Source organism: Pleurodeles waltl, chromosome 11 (genome assembly GCF_031143425.1).
Source record: "Pleurodeles waltl isolate 20211129_DDA chromosome 11, aPleWal1.hap1.20221129, whole genome shotgun sequence".
Classification (NCBI taxonomy): Eukaryota; Metazoa; Chordata; class Amphibia; order Caudata; family Salamandridae; genus Pleurodeles; species Pleurodeles waltl.
The window spans coordinates 836,309,530-836,329,188 of record NC_090450.1 but is presented as its reverse complement, the minus strand read 5'-3'; positions in this window follow the sequence as shown (position 1 = coordinate 836,329,188).

Here is a 19,659-nt window from a genome sequence, read left to right as displayed (position 1 = left end):
TGTGCCGCCTCATCAGTCCAAAGAAATCGTTGCCCTTTCCGCAACAAGGTAGTTATTGGGGCTGCAATGTCTGCAAAATGTGCAATAAACCTCCTATAAAAATTGGCGAAACCCAGAAATTTCTGAATATCTTTTACAGAGGATGGTTCTGGCCAATCAGCAATAGCACTGATTTTCTTTACATCCATAGTTATTCCTTGAGGTGACAGGCAGTATCCTAAAAAGTCCACCTTGTTGACATTAAAAGTACACTTTTCTAACTTAGCAAAAAGATGATTTTCTTTTAACTTTGATAATACTGCACGAACATGTTGGGTATGTTCTTCTGAGTTCTTAGAGTAAATGAGGATGTCGTCTATGTATACTATGACACAAACGTCCAGGAATTCGTGTAGGACCTCATTTATAAAGAACTGAAAGGCCGCAGGGGCATTACATAACCCAAAGGGCATTACTGTGTACTCAAATAAACCAAACTTTGTCTTGAAAGCTGTCTTCCACTCATCCCCCTCTTTTACTCGGACCAGGTGGTAAGCTCCCCGCAGATCTAGTTTAGTGTATACAGTAGAATGTCTTAATTGATCCAACAACACAGGTATTAGAGGAAGAGGATATTTATTCTTTATTGTAGCCTTATTTAGTCCTCTATAATCGATACACGCGCGCAGGGATTTATCCGGCTTCGGGATAAAAAAGAGTGGAGATGACACTGGAGATGTGGAATGACGGATGAACCCAGACTGTAGTAGGTCATCTAGGTAGGTTCTTAAGTATTTGGTTTCTTCGTCAGTCAAAGCATATACTCTGTTATTAGGTAAAGGGGCCCCTGGGATAAGATCTATACGGCAGTCATAAGACCGATGTGGGGGCAGCACACTAGCCTTTACTGGATCAAAGGCGTCTTTAAAGTCAGAATATTCAGGAGGGAGACTTGGTTCATCTTGTGTAACACTAGCACAGTGTAATACTGTGCTCTGTTCTGTACCTGCTTCTTGATAGCAATTGGTTCTACAGAAAGAGGAATCCAAAGTAACAGTTCTATTCACCCAATCAATTTTTGGGTTATGAGTTGTTAACCAGGGTACCCCGAGAATCAAACCAAAATTAGGAGTATCTATCAGATCAAAGCTAATCACCTCTGTGTGCCCGTTCTGACAGACCATAACAAGTGGACTTGTTTGTTTTGTGATTAATCCAGAGGTCAATTCTGACCCATCCACTGCACATACTGCTTCTGGACAAGGCTTTAGGCACATAGGAAGTCCTAAGATTTCAGCTAACTTATTATCCACAAAATTTCCTGTCGCGCCTGAGTCCAGTAGGACAGGGAGAGAATGCCTCACTTGGGTAGTAACAATTAAAACAACCTGAATTATGAAATGTCTAGGTATGTGCGGTACCCTGAAGGCTGCAGCATTAGAGGTTTGATTAAGATGTTTTCTCGAACAAGTAACCTCTCCCCTTGTCGAGCTTAATCGTTTCCCGATTCAGTTGAGGAGGTGGAGGAAACAGCACCCTTTCGTGGAGTTTTAGGCTTTACTGGACATTCTCTGGCAAAGTGACCTGCCCTGCCACAATATAAACATAATTGAAATGTTCTCCTTCTTTCTTTTTCCTCTGATGTGAGTGGACCTCTGAGTGTCCCTATTTGCATAGGCTCTGGTTCAGGGAGTTTATTATCTGTGTCTTTCTTCTCGTGTCTAATAAAAGTTAACCGTGATTCCAGTTTGTATTTATCTCTCTTTCTTTCTCCTAGTCTATGTTCTAATTTCACAACTAAATCTACAAAGTCTGAATAGTCTTTTGGCAAATCAACGACATGAGCCAGCGCGTCTTTTAACTCGTCTCTCAAACCTTTATAAAAAAGGGAGACACGCTTTTCTTCTGGCCACTGTGTCTCGGTGAGTAAACGATTAAAACTAGTGAGATAGGTCAATAAATCCTTGTTACCTTGTTTAAGATTTAAAAGCTCATTATCACTTGCCTGCATGAAAGTGTGTTTTGTAAAAAGGCTGGTCATGGTACGTTTAAATTGATTCCAATTATGGAGGATGGGATCATCTCTATCCACGAAAGGAATTGACCAATTGGCTGCTGTGCCACCCAAATAAGACAAGACGAATGCCACTTTCGTATCATCAGTAGGGAACTGTTGTGGCTTACAAATGAAGTGTAATTGACATTGATTGATAAAAACATGGAATTTGTTACTATCTCCATGAAAACGTTCAGGTGCTGCTAAGGGCACAACATTAGGAACATTAACAGTAACCTCAAATGGGGAAGGCAAAGTTGTATGTTTTGATGGCGCCCCTGTCTCTGAGGAGGTTTTAAACAAAGGCGTAGAAGCTGTGTTCCACTGAGATCCCCTAAATTTATACCTGCTTAAATCCTGTTTTAAAGAGGTATTCTCCATCTTTAATCTCTCTATTTCCTCTTGCATATGTTGCAAGATGCCAGACACTGATTCATTATGAGCCAAGTCCTCATTTAGGGCCTGCGCCATATCCGTGACGTCAATGCCCTCTATTTCTTCCCCGGTATTCATCGTCCACCAGAACTGAAATTATTTTTTAAGGCTTGTGCTTCTGTCAAAGCCCAGCTCACCTGAGTTCTTGTTCAGTTCTGATGGAGGTTGAAGACAATCCGACCCCACCCTGAAACTGCTTGTTCCAGCACACTAGTTTTTAAAACAGTGCACTAAGAACAGAAGCTCAAGGGAAGGGGGGAAGTGGATAAAATAAAAAAAAGAGAGACAACACCGTTCTTGCGTTTCCACTGTTGAAGTGCTGCACAAATCTGCGGCCCTTTCTGACTTCTGTAGAAACTGGTGCCTAATGAAACATAAACAAAGAACAGATAAGTGCAACCTATTCCTAAATGGGTTCCTGACTATCCCTTTATTTATTGGAAATTCTCTTCTAAAAGTACCTCTTGGATCCTGGTCTCTAGTTTCCAGGTTTGGAATGTGTTACTGCTCTGGGATGTGTTTTCTATTACTGTTAAGCTTCTAAAAAATTAAACAAATACCGTTATCAGAATTACCAATATCAAACATTCATCATAATATAACTAAAGCCTAAATTCCCAATAGCAGACTCACTTTTCGCATATTTCCAGAATCTTTTATAAAACAAATACTGTACTTTTACATCAAAATACAGCATGTAATTTGTGCAAGTCCTTGATTTACTGTTTTCCTTGCTGTCAATGGTTTCCACTGTTCGATTCCCAAAAGTTCCATGAAAAAAAACAATGTCCGCTTCACAAAGTCCTGCAAAATAATCCTGCAACAAAGAGCCTTAATCACAATGCTCGTGGAAGGCACTTCGCCTCAAACTGTCTATACACGAATCCAGAAATTGCCGTCAAAGCTCCCTCAGGTAATAAAAAGTTTTGCACTTACTTGTTGCTGGCAAGAGATACTGATCAGTCTAACCTTGTCTTCTTTCTCTTTTGCAGGTTACTCGTAGGAGAGAGGCTGAGGCAAGGAGGAACCGGAAACCGGAAGAAGGAAGAGCCAGCAGCTGCGCCAATTGAAGTCAAAGAAAGTCTGTAAAGAGCAGGAGTGCCAGCGCCGAGGGATCTGTTCTCAGGTAAGCGGGAGGTAGACGAGCACAAGCACTGGGTGAGGCTCGGGGGATGCCTTTTATAGACAGGGCTGGGTGTGGTTCGAAGAGCTGGGTGTGGTTTGAAGGGCTGGGTGTGGTCCTCACATGCTGCACATGTTCTTGGAAGGTGTGCAGAGCTGGGTGTGGTTTGAAGAGCTGGGTGTGGTCCTCACATGCTGCACATGTTCTTGAAAGGTGTGCAGAGTTTCAGTTATTATGCAAATGAGTTGGATTAACACATGGCCTAGGGAGGAGTGTTTTAAAGAAGCCTTGGTAAAAGCAAGGCCCAATGTGTAAACAAAACAGCACATTAAACAACATACACAGAAGCCTGGGGGGGGGGGGGAAGGTGAGATAACAAGAAAGGCTTTGAATAGTAAGTTTAAAAGGGAGCTATTACAGAACCCACTAGTGCAGTGAGAGGGGACATGCTCTTTGCTGTGTACAAACCCTAACAAAGACACAGTGAATACAAAAATAGTTAAACAACAAAAAAATGTACAAGAACATACAAAAAATCACCTCTAATGCACATACTTATGATCAAAAAGAACTCATAATCATAAGAGACAAGGGACACATGCTACCAGGAATGTTATTCACACATATAATCAATAGAGACATATATATTGATATACCACATGACACATATTGCTAATATTTACACGTCAAAATACAAAAAACAAAATACAAAACACTAGGTTTAAAAAAAAAGGATATAGTCTACATAGTTCTAAAGATTTTTATAATATCGCCATCATTCTGTGACTTTTAACAATATATTTATTGAAAAGAAAACATTTTTTTTATATGTAAAGAAATAAGTATGATATCAAACACGTCATACCTTATATTTGCATGGTCTTTAAATTGATTGTCTTTCCATATTATTGGAATTAAATGTCCAACCTATTATTACTAAATAGAATGACACTATGTAATATCCCACGGATTGAAAAACGAGTAACAACCACAAGTTATAGACTACCCACACATAAATTTAATATTTAAACATTTTTCAAAAGATGGAGAATTTAAAAAGAAGTCAACAAACTCCATAAACAAATAGCCCTACATAAATGGCCAAAAATGCCACAAAGAAAGACCACCAAAAGAACCCATGATATAATTTCAAAAAGACACGAGAAATTACGCTCTTAAGATAATAACCAAAGCTTATATGAATAAATATATAAATATAGCTATTTCTATTTTACAAAAAACACAACTCGTAAAACCATAACCCCACAAACCTACAAGTGCTTAGACAAAAACATATATTTATAAATTCTAACACCCCACATATACTAATATGCTATTAATTTGTGTTATCTCTACAAAACAATCCCAATGGGAGAGGGAATTAATAAACATAATACAAAACAGCGTTCCACAGGATGACATTTACAAAGATAAGGTATATTTAAATTTAAATGCCTAGTCATCGATAATACTGCCTGAAAGGTCCGTGAAGCACGTGAAATTGCAATCAATTAGTAGCCGCTTACCCCATAAAGTAAGGGATCACCCATGCCCGTCCCGGTCGGCAAAGGAAGTAAACCGAGCCCAGCTTGACATCCGCTTTTAAACCCGAGCAATCTTGGTAACAAGATTATTTGACTCAGGTGGCATACTCATTGCTATGGCGACCGTTCTGTAATGAGAATAGTCGCCATCGTAGGTAAACAGATCGGCCATTTTTGAATGGTGTCATCCATTCTATACACAGATGTATACGATCCATATAGCATTATATGGGCTTAACAGGAATTTTGATAAAGCCCTAAAAAGTAAAAAGAAACTGATACTCTATACTAAACAGGACCCAAGAGGCATATAAATTGCTATAGCGACTATTATACGATAAAATTACTCTTCATATTGCATAAATAAGTCGGCCATTTTGAACTGGTGTCAACTATATTGAGAACCAACGGAGCCTAAGACATTCTTATAATAAAGCCCTAAAGTGTAAAGCTTACAAACTATGCCATGTTATATTAACATGACATAGGAAGAGCCACAAAAAGCTGATCATTTTAAAATGGAGTGTCAGCCATCTTAAAAAGATGTATTCAATAACGTAGAAGGTGACAAAACAAGGAAGAATTTTGATAAAACATTGTTGGGGCTTGAAAAAGATTTTAATAAAGCCCTACAAGGTAAGAAGGGAAAGATAATCTGTGATGAATAGAACACAGGAAACATACCCGTCACTATAGCGACCATAGTATCATTGAAATATTCGCCATATTGGATAAAGGTGTCGGCCATTTTGAACTGGTGTCAGCTATACTAAATGTATATAGGTTTTATGACAATTATGGACCACCATCAATTGAGGGTGTGTATCCAATTAAAAAAAAACTAACATTGTGAAATTCTAAATAGAATTTAGCCAACAGGGGAAAAAGAGAACAAAGACCTGACAAACTATGCCTATTTAAAGGAAATAATGGAATTCTTAATCTGTGTTGTGGCCCATACTCACGGCGCGTAGGCGGCATATCCATGCTGCCTCCCTGCGCCGCAGGGTCAATTCTCTGTCACCCCCTCTTTTGTTTGATGGTACCGTATCAATCCCATGAAACCAGATCTTATTGTCATCTGTATGTTGTTCCAACATATGCAGTGACAGAGGATATCTAATGTCTTTATTCTTAACTGCACGGACATGTTCTTGTATGCAGAGTTTGAGAGCCCTTATAGTGTTGCTAACATAGATTTTACCACATCCACATCCTACAATGTAAACAGCATATCTCATTTTACAGTTGATGAACTGTTTGAGTTCTTTTTGATCATAAGTATGTGCAGTAGAGGTGATTTTTTGTATGTTCTTGTACATTTTTTAGTTTTTTAACTATTTTTGTATTTACTGTGTCTTATGTGTCCTGGTGTGATATATACATTCTTTTTGTGTTGCATTTCAGCCCTGAAGAAGTCCTTTTATGTATGACGAAATGTGTTTGCTGATTGCTCGTTTGTTCAAGAAAAAGCAATAATAAAAAATGAAGATGTTTAAAAGACAATGTTGTGTTACTGGACTTTACTGACTTTGCGCAGTGGTGCACTATCCATATCTTTTTGTATGTAATCCTTTCAGGATTGCCCCTTTGGTGGCAGGTGCCGTGATTTGTGCACAGGTATAGCCATAGATATTGGGCGACAAAATAGTTCACAGAGCTTTAATATTTATGGTAGTATAAGACAGGTGCATTCTTAAGGTTTAACCTGCCACCAATTCAGTAGCAGACTAGTGAGTGTAGACATAGTGACAAGCAAAGGCTGCTGGAGGGGACATGGTGTACCATTGAGGTACAAACGGCCCTCGAGAAAGGGTACCGCCTTGGTAAAATACTGGAGATTTGGCACTTTCCATACACCACAACCCAACTCTTTTCTGAGTACATCAACTTGTTTCTCAAAGACAAACAGGAAACATCGGGGTATCCCGACTGGTGGGTCGATGAGTCCTTGAAGCAAAAGTACATCGCTGATCACGAGGGTATAACGCTGAGACCAGAGTTCATTAAGGTTAACCCAGCCAGACACCAGTTAGCTTAGTTCTTTATCAATTTCTTATGAGGAAAATTCGCACAGCGTACAAATTTGTCAAACACATTCATTGTCACAGATCCAGATGATCTTTTTAAGTATCTATTTGCCCAGTATTACGACGTGTCCAGTTGCGAATTTATCGACGATGAAACAGCAGTTCTATGTTGAAAATATGCCAAAGAGTACCCCTACAACGTGTAACAAAATAAACATCTTCATAGCATGCCTTACAACCGCTCACGCTCGTCTAGAGCTTTACAGGTTGCTGGATAAGCTTCAGGATCTTTGTTTGTACCACGACACTGACTCTATTATTTTTGTGAGTAAAGAGGGTGATGAAGATCCTGCGCTAGGTGATTATCTGGTGGATTTGACCGGTGAGCTTGAAAACGATGAGTACATACTCGAATACACCTCCTCCGGTCCCAAGACCTATAGTTACAAAACCTCTAACAACAAGGTTTGCATGAAAGTCAAAGGTGTCACTTTAAATGTCAGCAATATGGTTAAAATACATTTTGACAGTCTGAAGGGTCTGGTGCATGAGTCACAGGGAGGGCAGCTATTCTTCCACAGCTCTTTAGCTCTTCTCCAGGCAGAGGTTCCTCTTCTTTCCAGAAGTGTTTCTAAAGTCTGTGGTTTTGGGTGCCCTTCTTATACCTAATTTCTCCTTTGAAGTAGGCCTACTTCAAAGTAAAGTCTCTTTTGGATGTGAAATACTGCCTTGCTCAGGCCAGGCCCCAGACACTCACCAGGGTTTTGGAGACTGCATTGCGTGAGAGCAGGCACAGCCCTTTCAGGTGTGAGTGACCACTCCTCCCATCCCTCCTAGCACAGATGGCTCATCAGGAAATGCAGACCACACAGCTCCCTTTGTGTGACTGTCTAGTGTAAGGTGCAACCAGCCCAACTGTCAAATTGACCCAGACAGGGAATCCACAAACAGGCAGAGTCACAGAAATAGTATAAGCAAGAAAATGCTCACTTTCTAAAAGTGGCATTTTCAAGCATACAATCTTAAAATCAACTTTACTAAAAGATGTATTTTTAAATTGTGAGCTCAGAGACCCCAAACTCCACATGTCTATCCGCTCGCAAAGGGAATCTACACTTTAATCAGATTCAAAGGTAGCCCCCATATTAACCTATGAGAGGGACAGGCCTTGGAACAGTGAAAAATGAATTTCGCAATATTTCACTGTCAGGACATATAAAACACATTACTATATGTCCTCTCTTAACCATACACTGCACCCTGCCCTTGGGGCTACCTAGGACCTACTTTAAGGGGGTCTTACATGTACGAAAAGAGAAGGTTTAGGGCTGGCAAGTGGGTACACTTGCCAAGTCGAATTTACAGTCAAAACTGCACACATAGACACTGCAGTGGCAGGCCTGAGACATGATTACAGAGCTACTTATGTGTGTGCCAAAAGCAGTGCTGCAGGGCCACTAGAAGCATTTGATTTACAGGCCCTGGCACATCTAGTGCACTTTACTAGGGACTTACTAGAAAATCAAATATGTCAAACATGGATAAACCAATTACATACAATTTACACAGAGAGCATATGCCCTTTAGTACTGGTTAGCAGTGGTAAAGTGCTCGGAGTTCAAAAGCCAACAGCAGCAGGTCAGAAAAATAGGAGGCAGGAGGCAGAAAGATTTGGGATGACCCTGCATAAGCAAAAAAGTCCAACACTTATCAATAGCATTCTTTACAGTAAATATATCATAGGTATGTATACTAATCTACTTATTTTTTTTTTAGGACAAACCAAAACTAGAAAGTGGGAAATGTGAGATGCAGATAACTAATGGGCTAAACAGATACATCTTTAAAAGCATGAGATAGCTTTTACTTTCCTCCCTTAGTTATTATACAGGATGTTTAAAAATACCAAATACACATAATTATATATGTGAACATGTGTCACAAAGATGGTCATTTTGAAAAGGGTATATATTCATGGAATAATGTGCTACAGGTTTAAATTGTGCTTGTCCTTTTTTTATCATGTCTCTATCTCTATAATTTTTTTGAACTAAAAAAACAAAGGGTAAAGTTATGTTATAGTTAGGTAAATATGCCTGTGAAAAAAATTAATGTTTTAAACTTTTTTTTAAACTCAGCAATTCACCAGTTATAATTAGCAGAGCTATCTATAACACGCATCCTGCCATGCACTGCTTATGACCTCACACATTACATCATCATGTCTTGTTCTATGACATCATTTATGGCATCACTGATGACATCTGAGATGACATCACTGATGATCTCACTGACCATTTTTCATAAATATATATATTTAATATATCATATCTATATATTGTTAGCCTATTTTAGGACTCATTGCACACAGAGTGATTTCATTATGATACCTTAGGCATTTGGGGTTTATCTTTAATGTGGACATGTCATCACAGAGCGTAGTTATGTATTTTTTCTTCCATGACAGAATATAGTGCCCCTTATTTAATGTGTATATGAGGGATGGATATCTCACTTTGCCTAATAATATAACAAAGATGCTACAATTTCACTGTAGTATAACAGGATTTTCTTCCATGACAGAATGTAGTGCCCCTTATTTAATGTGGATATGAGGGATGGATATCTCACTTTGCCTAATAATATAACAAAGATGCTACAGTATAACAAGACTTTCGATGGAAACAATACAGCAAAGCATTATGTTTTAGATTACTCTCTTGTACATACCTTGACCATCAATTAAGCATTAATATTTGGTCATCACCTTTAATTTTTATGTTTGAGAATAACAGTAATTTTTGTATATTTCACTCTACATATGAGATTAAGTGCTGGCATTTTCTTTACACTGGGACTGGGTATGAGATTCCGTCATCAGTGTTGGTGACAGAAACTGTTTAAAATGTTTTGATTGTGCATGATGGGTATGTGAGCAATGGTCCATGTACGGCTGAAATGCATCATGGATGATGAATAAATTGACGGAAACTGTTTTGTCTGAATGAGTGGTGTTATTTACTGTGTGTATATATATAATTGTGTGTGTGTGTGTATATATATATATATATACATACACACATATATATATATTTCCTTAAAACAGGTTACAGGGATGTTATAGTTAGGCTTTAAATGTACAAAACCATAGAAATTCACCAGTTATAGTTATAGTTACCTCAAGTCACTATAACTCGTGGCCTAAGATAACTATAACTACTGCCCCTGCCATGCACAATTTTTGTCAAACATTTTACTGCAACTATTACAATGATATTATCAATGATGTTATCAAAGATGTCATGAGTAGGGTAATTTTTGGGGTAATTAGCAGTGCATGGTGAAGGCGTGAGTTATAGTTACCTTAGGGCACGAGTTATAGTTACTTGTGGTAACTCTAACTATCACTGCTGACTTTCTATGGTTTTGAAAGTTTAAAGTGTGAACCTAGCTATAATGTCCATGTAACCTTTGCACTTCGTGATGCACAAACCCAGTTTTGTGATTCGGTAACCTGGTTACCGAATCGCGAAACAGGTTTGCGACTCGCAATTAGGAAGGGACCACTGCCTGCTCTTAAAAAATGAAACAATTATTTTTTTGTTTTTGTAATGCATCCTTTAAGGAAAACGGGCTGCACTACAAAAAAAAAAAAAAACTGCTTTATTGAAAAGCAATCACAGACATGGTGGTCTGCTGTCCGCAGCAAGCACCATCCTTGTGAGGGCCGCCATTCGCCAGGAGGTCGCAAATTGCAACCCTCCTCATGATTATTCATGAGGTGGGCATTTGCGACCCCCTTACGAATCGCAGAAGGTGTCAGGTACACCATCCTACATTCGGATTTGTGACTCGCAAATTGCAAGTCGCTCTGACTCACAATTTGCGGGTCGCAAATCTGAACCTACCTAAATGTGGCCCTTGGTGTAAATGCATTCAGTAGTTGTCTAGTTTAGATACCCTGTGGATTTGGAGGAAAAGCAAGGCCCTGATTGGCGGTCCCCAACATGACAGAAAAGCTTAGGCTGCCAGTTTGTTTCTCGCACTGCCTGGGGGTGGGAAAAACAGTGTAAAAAGATATAAGGAGTCAGGATACTGGTATCATGATCCCATTGGACATGTCGGGGTGTCCCTTAGAGACCCCAAATGGCAACAAATTGAAGATTTTCTTTTTTCAGGTGATCAGTTGATCCCCAAACCCTCCTCAAATCCTCCATGGATTCTCCTCCAATCTCAGGGTAAAGCAAGGCCCCGATTAGCTGCCCGCAACCTGACTGAAATATTAACATTTTATTATAAAAACCATAGAAATTCAATGAAAAAACAAAGGTTAAGGTAAGGGTGACATTGTACCCATACAAAACAATAGAAATTCAGCAGTTATAGTTGTACTTATAGTTATACTTATCTGAAGAAACTATAACCTCTGCCACAAAGTAATTCTGAGCAACAAGTTATAGTTTGTTAACATAAGTATGGCTCTAAGTGTAGGAGGCTGGGGTCGCTATATAGAGTACAAAAAGGAAGTGCACTGTGGAGAGAGTCCAAGCTACCCTACCTTGGTATCCAGAGGTATTAAGTAGACCACCTAATGCTCTCTTTTTAGTGGTAGCTTGGTCAAGCAGTTAGGTTAATCGAAGCACTTGTTGTACTTGCAGTATCAATAAAGGAGGACACTCTCTCAAAAGAATAACTCAAGACCAATTTACAAAGATACTTCAGATTTTTATAACATTTTTATGACCAAGATCATCAAAATTGGGTAAGTACCTTTTAAGTGATTTTTCAAAGTTTTCCAAAGATAGCCTTTTTTGTTCGTAATTATACACCATTAAAATCAATGGGAACAACTTCAAAAAATGCATATAAAATCAGTCAATGCTCTCACAAGTGTCAGCTTCTGCCTTTAGGTTAGGCCAGCTGAAGAAGCCCGAGTGGGTCCTATTTCAAGCGGGAGCAGAGGCAGACGGTCTTTTAGCTGGTGCAGAATGAAGAAGGGGATCACTTTGAAACACACTTCAGAGGAGGACTTAAAGGTAGGTCCAGTGGGTCTCCTTGGAGTGAAGAGGTTACAAGGGGTTAGGGACCCCTAGAGCACAGCTGGTATTCCAATGAGGGGGCCAGGGAGGCGGGGTGCAGAGCAGATAGGTGAGCCAAGGGTTGTACATCCTAGGGTCCTTGGAGGCAGGTGCAGGTCACTTTGAGGGTGGATTGCAGGTCTGCAGTGCAACTCTGGGGGCGGTTCTTCAGTGTCCTGAAGTCCCTCGAACGGAGCTTGCTTCTTGGCCATGGAGATTCCAAAGTGGACTTTTCTTCTGGGTGTCTAAACTTGGGGGTCCAGTGCCATGTGATATGGCACGTCTCAGCTACTGGAGGTTGCATTTCCACCAAACTTGGCACACTTGCAGGGTTTGTTCTCTGGGTCCATTGGGTGAAATTTGGTCTGGCTGCTCTGTCCGGTTCATTGGTCAGTGGCCGGTCAGTGAACTGGACTTCACTGGGTCTTTCCGGCTGGGTTCAGAGATTGATGCCTTCACTCTGGAGGGAGGTTCTTAACAATTTTCAGAAGGTTGGAGGTCCTCTGGGGTTTCTTAGAGTCCATCCAATGTCCATTCCATCCCTCACTGGCAATTGTCGAGTACTGGGTGCAGCAGGGTTGGCACCTTTTTCTTCTTCCAGCAGGACTTCTGTTCTCAAGCCTTGGGTACTCTTTGTTGCTGGTCTTCTTCTATCCATTGAATGTTATCTGCAGGCCTAGGGATGACACTTAATACTGCATTTAGTCAGCATTTAGGGGAGTACCTGGTAGTTGCCAATGGCTATACCCACTATGTGACTACTTCCCGTGGAACAGATGTCATCCCTATCCTTGATAGGCTATGGTCCTGCCATCCAAGATGGAGGAAATTGAAACAGAGTGGTCACCTAACCTGCTATACCTTGGGAGTGGTACAGGCTGAGGGGGACCACTCCTACTCTGACTATGATTTCCATCTAGTTTTCCCACTCAGAGTGGGGTCAAACTACTGGGCAGCCATCTGCTGCTAGCAGCAGAGTCAAGGGCCACGTTCTACTACACGTCATCACTTTTGGAATAAGTGATTCACCAGCATCAACAGGCTGGATGCCAGGAGATGCAGATCTAGTTCGAGAGAAGATTGTGGTGAAAAAGGAATTCAGCCTGTCATACCATGCACTGTTGCCATTTCTTGGAATCCAAGGTACCAGAAATGTGATTCTACCACTGTTTGCTGGTTGTAAAGACAAACACTTTGTCTCCATTGATCAAGTCAAATTGCAGCATGTGACGATCCTGTACAGTAGACCTGGAGGATTTCGGGGTCTTTCCCTATCCACTCTCACTTTCATAAAGAGCATTCCTCTTCAAGCATCAAACACCACTGACATGATTTTCCCTAGGCTGGGGAGTGGAGAGAATTACCTTTTGTTGATTCCAATTTTTGCTACAAGTGCCAGAAATGCACCTGACATAAGTCTACACTCTTTGGAGGTGTTTTCCAGTTCTCTTTCACCTGCAGCGACTCTTGTCTTCAAACAGACTGCTTCTGGGTATTTTTGTATTTTGTTGACATTGGTGACTTCTCTTCAGATTAGACAACCACTTTTCTTCATGGTATACATATGCTTTTTAACAGGCTTAAGCGCACTTCTCTGATCCGTCTATTGTCCTATTTGTGGAATATATTCACCTTGTTGGCTCTCTTTCTGTGTATTGGACTTGTGATTGTTTTCTTCTTGCTTATAAATGGGTACCATTTTCCTGAATGCTCTCTCTCCTCTTTGAGAATATGGATTGGCAAGGTTTCTTGTTAGTTCCTAGAATACCATGCCCCGAAAAAATTATTGTATGCAATATACAACAAAATATGAAAACTTTCTCAAATGGAAGTTGCTGCTTGTTTAAGGCAAATAGATCAGGCAATCTTAGAAAAAGCATTAGCCATTGTTGATAATGGTATGAATACGTTGTCCACTCTCTTTACACACTAAACAACATTGTGTCATCTGCAATAGACATTATACAAAAAGACATGTCATTTTTATAACATGGACAGAGACAGCTTAGGTCCATCATGCAGCTATGTTGGGCATTACAGGTTCTGAAATCGAACTGTGTGCCCTGGAAGCACTTTGACTCAAAATCGTTATTTTCACCTTTTAACCTAACACACACAACAGATAATGGCAAAGAAGGATGCAACATATACAATGCATAATATGGAAAAGTTGGTTTTTACAGTGGCTGAAACACCGTCATCAATGTGATTAGTACATGGAGTAATCTCCCTGACAATATTGACTTTTCAATTCATTTTGTGTTTGTAACATTTTCCAATAGGTAGATTATAAGCTCTAGGGGAGAGTTTTCTACAAGAGGTGTGGGATCTGCTTTTTGATTTTAAATATATGAGCAGGGAGAAGGAAGTCTTTCTCAGTAGTAGTGATTGTGAAACTTCCGTAAGACACTCAATGATTTGGACACCATAGTACACTCCCCACACACACACACTCAAAGACACACAAACACAGAGAGCTCAAAGCCCATGTTGAGCACAGCTGGAGATTTTCACCATCTTGAAAATACCCAAATTTCTTAGGGTTGGTCCAGGGTTGGGCTAAGTCATTCCCACCCACTAGTCTGTGCCAGACATGAATGTGACATCTACGGACATTCACATCAGAACACTTTCTGCATTTGAGGAAGAACAGACGTGGACTGGACCTGCTGCCTGTGGCCAGTGAAGACTGGGTTTGCTCTCTCTTGTACCCATGTCCAAAGAAGTTGACTCAAAGGGTGTGAAAAAGTGTATTATCAGATGGGGCAGATGGAAGTCCACCACTAGTATTAATGTCACTATCCTTGTTGGGTCCAGTAAATATTTCAGTAATATAAACCTAAACTCAACCCCTAGTAACTATGACACAGAGCATGCAGGCTCAATTTAGGAAAATGTGTAAAGCATTTAGAAGTCCCAAAACAATTAAATAGTTGAACAAATAGCATAAAACCCCACACCAATGTATAATAATAGAGAATATTTTAATGAACAATATATCACTCAATCAACAAAAATCAAATAAGGGAAATGGAGGTATAACTTTTTTTAAATTCAACTATAAAATAGTACCATAAAGTGTAAATCACTAACAGCGGGGGTCCAAAATTGTGTTTCTGGTTGGCAGAGGTATGCATCCTGTCTAAGCAGGAATCACAATCCTGGTCAGGGTACATCAGATACACACATAAAGAAACCTGTGCTCACCTTCTGGTAGCTTGGCACAGAGAGCAGACAGGCTTAACTTAGGAGGCAATGTGTAAAGTATTTGTGCAACACTGAAACTGTGAAAATAGCACAGAAAACGATACCAAGAAAAACAAGACAAAATTGACAAAATCCAATAAGTAGAAGTAAAGATATGAGTTTTTAAAGAGTATCTGAAAATATAGTGCTTAGAAACATAAAGAGATGACCAGGGGTATCTGGTTACGCTTGACAAAGTAAAATCTGAAAGTTTAGGCCAACTGCAAAAGAAGAATAGGTTGGATAGAGGAACAAACCTTGTCCCGCTGACAAAGTGCCTTTGGTTGGAGGGTGCGTCGATGTTGCAGACATGATGCATGAAGCAGACGAGGTGATGTATTACCCTTGTCCCCTTTGGATGCAGGTGATGCTTCGGTTCTGATCCGTGCAGTTGGAGATGCATTGTTGGTGAATGCTTTGCGATGAAGGTAATGCGTTATCTTCAAACCACGCAGCCGGTGATGTAAAGTCTTTGAGCAGTGATGCACCAGCAATGAAAGAGATGCATCAGTTCTGACTGGCGCAACTCAGTAATGCATGGATTATTGCAGTTGCAGCACTTTATACCCACTTCCAAGGGCCCAGTACTGGATTGGCACCGCTTGGCAGGGTAACACTGGCAGCAAACAAGGTCCAGGTGCTGTGGGTGATGACGGACCAAATCGTTAGTGTCCCTGAGACTTCAGAAGAACAGGAGGCAAACCAGCATGTCCTTGGAATCACTCTGGCTACACATGAGCTGGGTCCAGTACTTCCTCAGTAACACAGAGGGTAGCAGGCAACATGGCAGCACAGCAGAAAAGCAATTATACCAGAGCAGCAGTCCAGAGTGGCCATCCTTGTAGCAGCACAGCAGTCCTTTCTGGCAGAGTTCTTCACAGGTCCAGTAGTGTACTGAGATGGTAGGGTCAGATGTCCAGTTCTTATACCCAGTGGTGCTCTTGAAGTGGAGGTGACCTCAAAGAAGGGTTCTGAATTACACAGATTGCACAGAGGTCCTCCCTCTCCACCCAGTGGTTCTTACACCCACTGGTGCTCTTGAAGTGGGGGTGACCTCAAAGAAGGGTTTTGAATTACACTGATTGCACAGAGGTCCTCCCTTCCTGCTCTGGCTCCAGACTCACTACAGGGGGTTAAGTACTTCTTTGTATGCCTATTCAGGTGTGTCTGCTCCTCCCTTCCATGCTGCATAGGATGACCCATCAACATGCAGATGGCAACTCAGTCACACCTAACCTTCCTCTGTGTGAGGCTGTCTAGAGGAAATGCAGGAAACCAGCTGTCACCCAATCCAAGACATATATTAGGCATAGGCTTCACACACGAGGGGCTAAGAGCAGGAAAATGCCAACCTAATAAAAGTGGCATTTTCAAAATTGTAATAGTAAATACGACTTTACCATTAAAGAGAATTTATCATAGCAATTTCATAGGTAATAAGCTTGACAGGCCTACTCCTCCTCAATTAGGAATTATACTTTCTTAGATGTATTAAGGAATCCTAGTGTTAACCTATGAGAGGGGGGTGCCTCACAGTGGTGAACAATGAATTTGCAACTTTTTCACTACCAGGACACATACAACTTTAAAGTAAATTCCTGCCTTTTAATTACATAGCACTCTACAATGTGGGCTACCTAAGGCCTACCTTCAGATGACATGTGTCATAAAATGGGAATTTAAGGTTTAGCAAGTGTTTTTAAACAGCAAGTCAACATGGCAGTGTGGCAGGCCTGAGACATGTTTAAAGGGCTACTTTACTAAAGTGGGTGGCACAATCAGTGCTGCAGGCCCGCTAGTAGCATTTTACTATGGACTTATAAGTGAATTAAATATATCAATTGTGGATTTACCAATGATATCATGTTGATAGGAGTGAGCACATGCAATTTACCACTGGTTAGCAGTGGTATAGTGCCCGTAGTCCTACGGCCAATGAAAACAGATCCACAAAAATGAATCAAAGCAAGCTAAATGTTTTTGGGAAGACCAGCCTAAAGCTGACAGGTTTAATAGCGGGCAACTGGGTGCGCCAGACCAGCACAAGTTTAAAACTAAATGTTAGCCACGATGGAGAGTGGGTTAGAAGCACAGGTTGGATTTATCCTAGTTAGAAAGATACCTTCGCACTTGAAAAAATTTCAAGACGATCCTCTTTGGATCAAGGATGAAGGCTGGGTTTGAAAATGGGCTCATTGAAGATGGTTTGGTGAAGCAAGAGGTCTTGGAGAAGCAGTCAACAAAGGTGGGAAAAAGCTCTGAGGGGAAAAAGTCCATAGTTCACACTCAGAAAGACATTAACATTGAATTGAATGCTGATCTGCGTCAGCCTCAGTGAAGTTTTCTTCCTTAGGACTTACACTCTTTTCTGGCAGTCAGATTTTCTCAGCACAGCAAGTCAGCAAGCTATAACTGAAGAAGGTTCAATGTCATTGGATGTCAAAACGCATTAGGCTTGGTGAATCCCATTTGCTGCTGCAGAAACAAATGTAGTGGAAGCTGTGGCAAAGTCAGGCCCATTGATGATGTGTCCTCGGTGAATCTGCTGGCAGGTTGGTCCTGGTCCCATATTGGTTCTCTAGGCAAAAAAGTTTTCTAAGTCCCAGATTTTTAGTTCTTGGCAAAAGGTTCTACGATCTCAAGAACAAACTAGGGGTTAAGAGTCACTCCTACTCCCATAAAAACCAGTGCAGGTCCCAGATAGTCATCCTGTGGGAGGTAAAGAACAACACCCAACACCCAGGGTGTGAGAAGGTAGTTCTGACCATCTAATCCACCTTGATTGTTTGCTTTTTGATTACCTGGTTTTGACCTTTTGCTGTGAAGGAGCCTCATAACCTGTGACTCATCCACAGTGAACTCATGGTAAAATGGACTGCACATGTTTACCGCCAGTGTCTGCCTTTTAAGATAAGGCATTTAGCTGGTTACATGTGAACGCATGAGTTCATAAGAATTAAAAAGAAAAGTCCTATTCCTAAATATAAAGGGACTTAAAAAGGATAACTCCTCAAGGGAGGGTGGGATTTTAAGCATTCATCCAGCTGGATCATGGGCTTTACTTCTAGCAGGGTGCACACTGTAGTGTAGAGACTATGGCTGCAGTACTTGTTGCCTGGAAATGGTTTAATATGAGATTTCATGTTTTCAAACACCCCCTGGGGTGAAATGTGGTAATTGTGATTACAAATGTGATGATATTTAGGGGCTATGTTAAATTGTCTTATACTGTGTTAAAGGTTATTTAAAGTTTATTCTACAAACACCCCCTAGGGGTGAAGTAGTATAATTGCACAGGTTGTGATTAAAAATGTGACAAATGGATTACATTATTAAATTTTAAAGTAAAGTTGATTTCACCAATCACCCACGCATGCTTGGATCCTTTCCTTTGTGAATGTTTTAATGAAGAAATTATATTGACAATTATTTATGGAACAAGTATGCATGTTTATTGGCAATGTTCAGTGTGTTCTTACAAATTGATGTTCCATCATGGCATTTTAATGCAAGTGATTGTTGAACTAGACCTCCCTTTTGGCAGGGGCAAGAGTTATTACGCAAGATCACTAAGACGCATTTCCACCCGCTTATGTATTTTTGTAAATTGCTGCATAGTATTGAGTAGTGTGTGCGTAATAAATGTACCCTTTCCTTTTCAAAAGAAAATGCCAGTTGTGGCTGGCAGAAAGGAAAAGGGGCAGCGCTGTAGGACGTGTGGTGGTGGGGAAAAAAAAAAATAATAATTAAAAATGAGACTTAACTTTCTTTCCGCGCCATTCCGATCCACTCATCCAGCTGCCAGACGTCCGGTGGCCAATCTCAACGCTGCTTTCATGGAGGAGCCGCCCCTGGAAAAAGCACAGACTTGGTAATCATTTATTGAGTGTTATTTTTGCAAATCTGTGAATGGGGATTGCTAAACCACACCACCTTCCTTGAGTAGGCCTTGGACTGCTCTGCTTTGTTACCGTGTGAAAGTCAAGTGCTACAGTGTGGTTTCTGGTTCTCAGTTGAGGAAAAATGTGGACCCAATTCTTATTTGATTCCCAGTGGAGGACAAATGTGGATCCATTACTTGCACAGGCCACACAACTAATGACCCATTTTCTTACACAAGGCTCTTATCTACACTGGTAATAAGTTCACACTTCATCAGGGAGCTAGT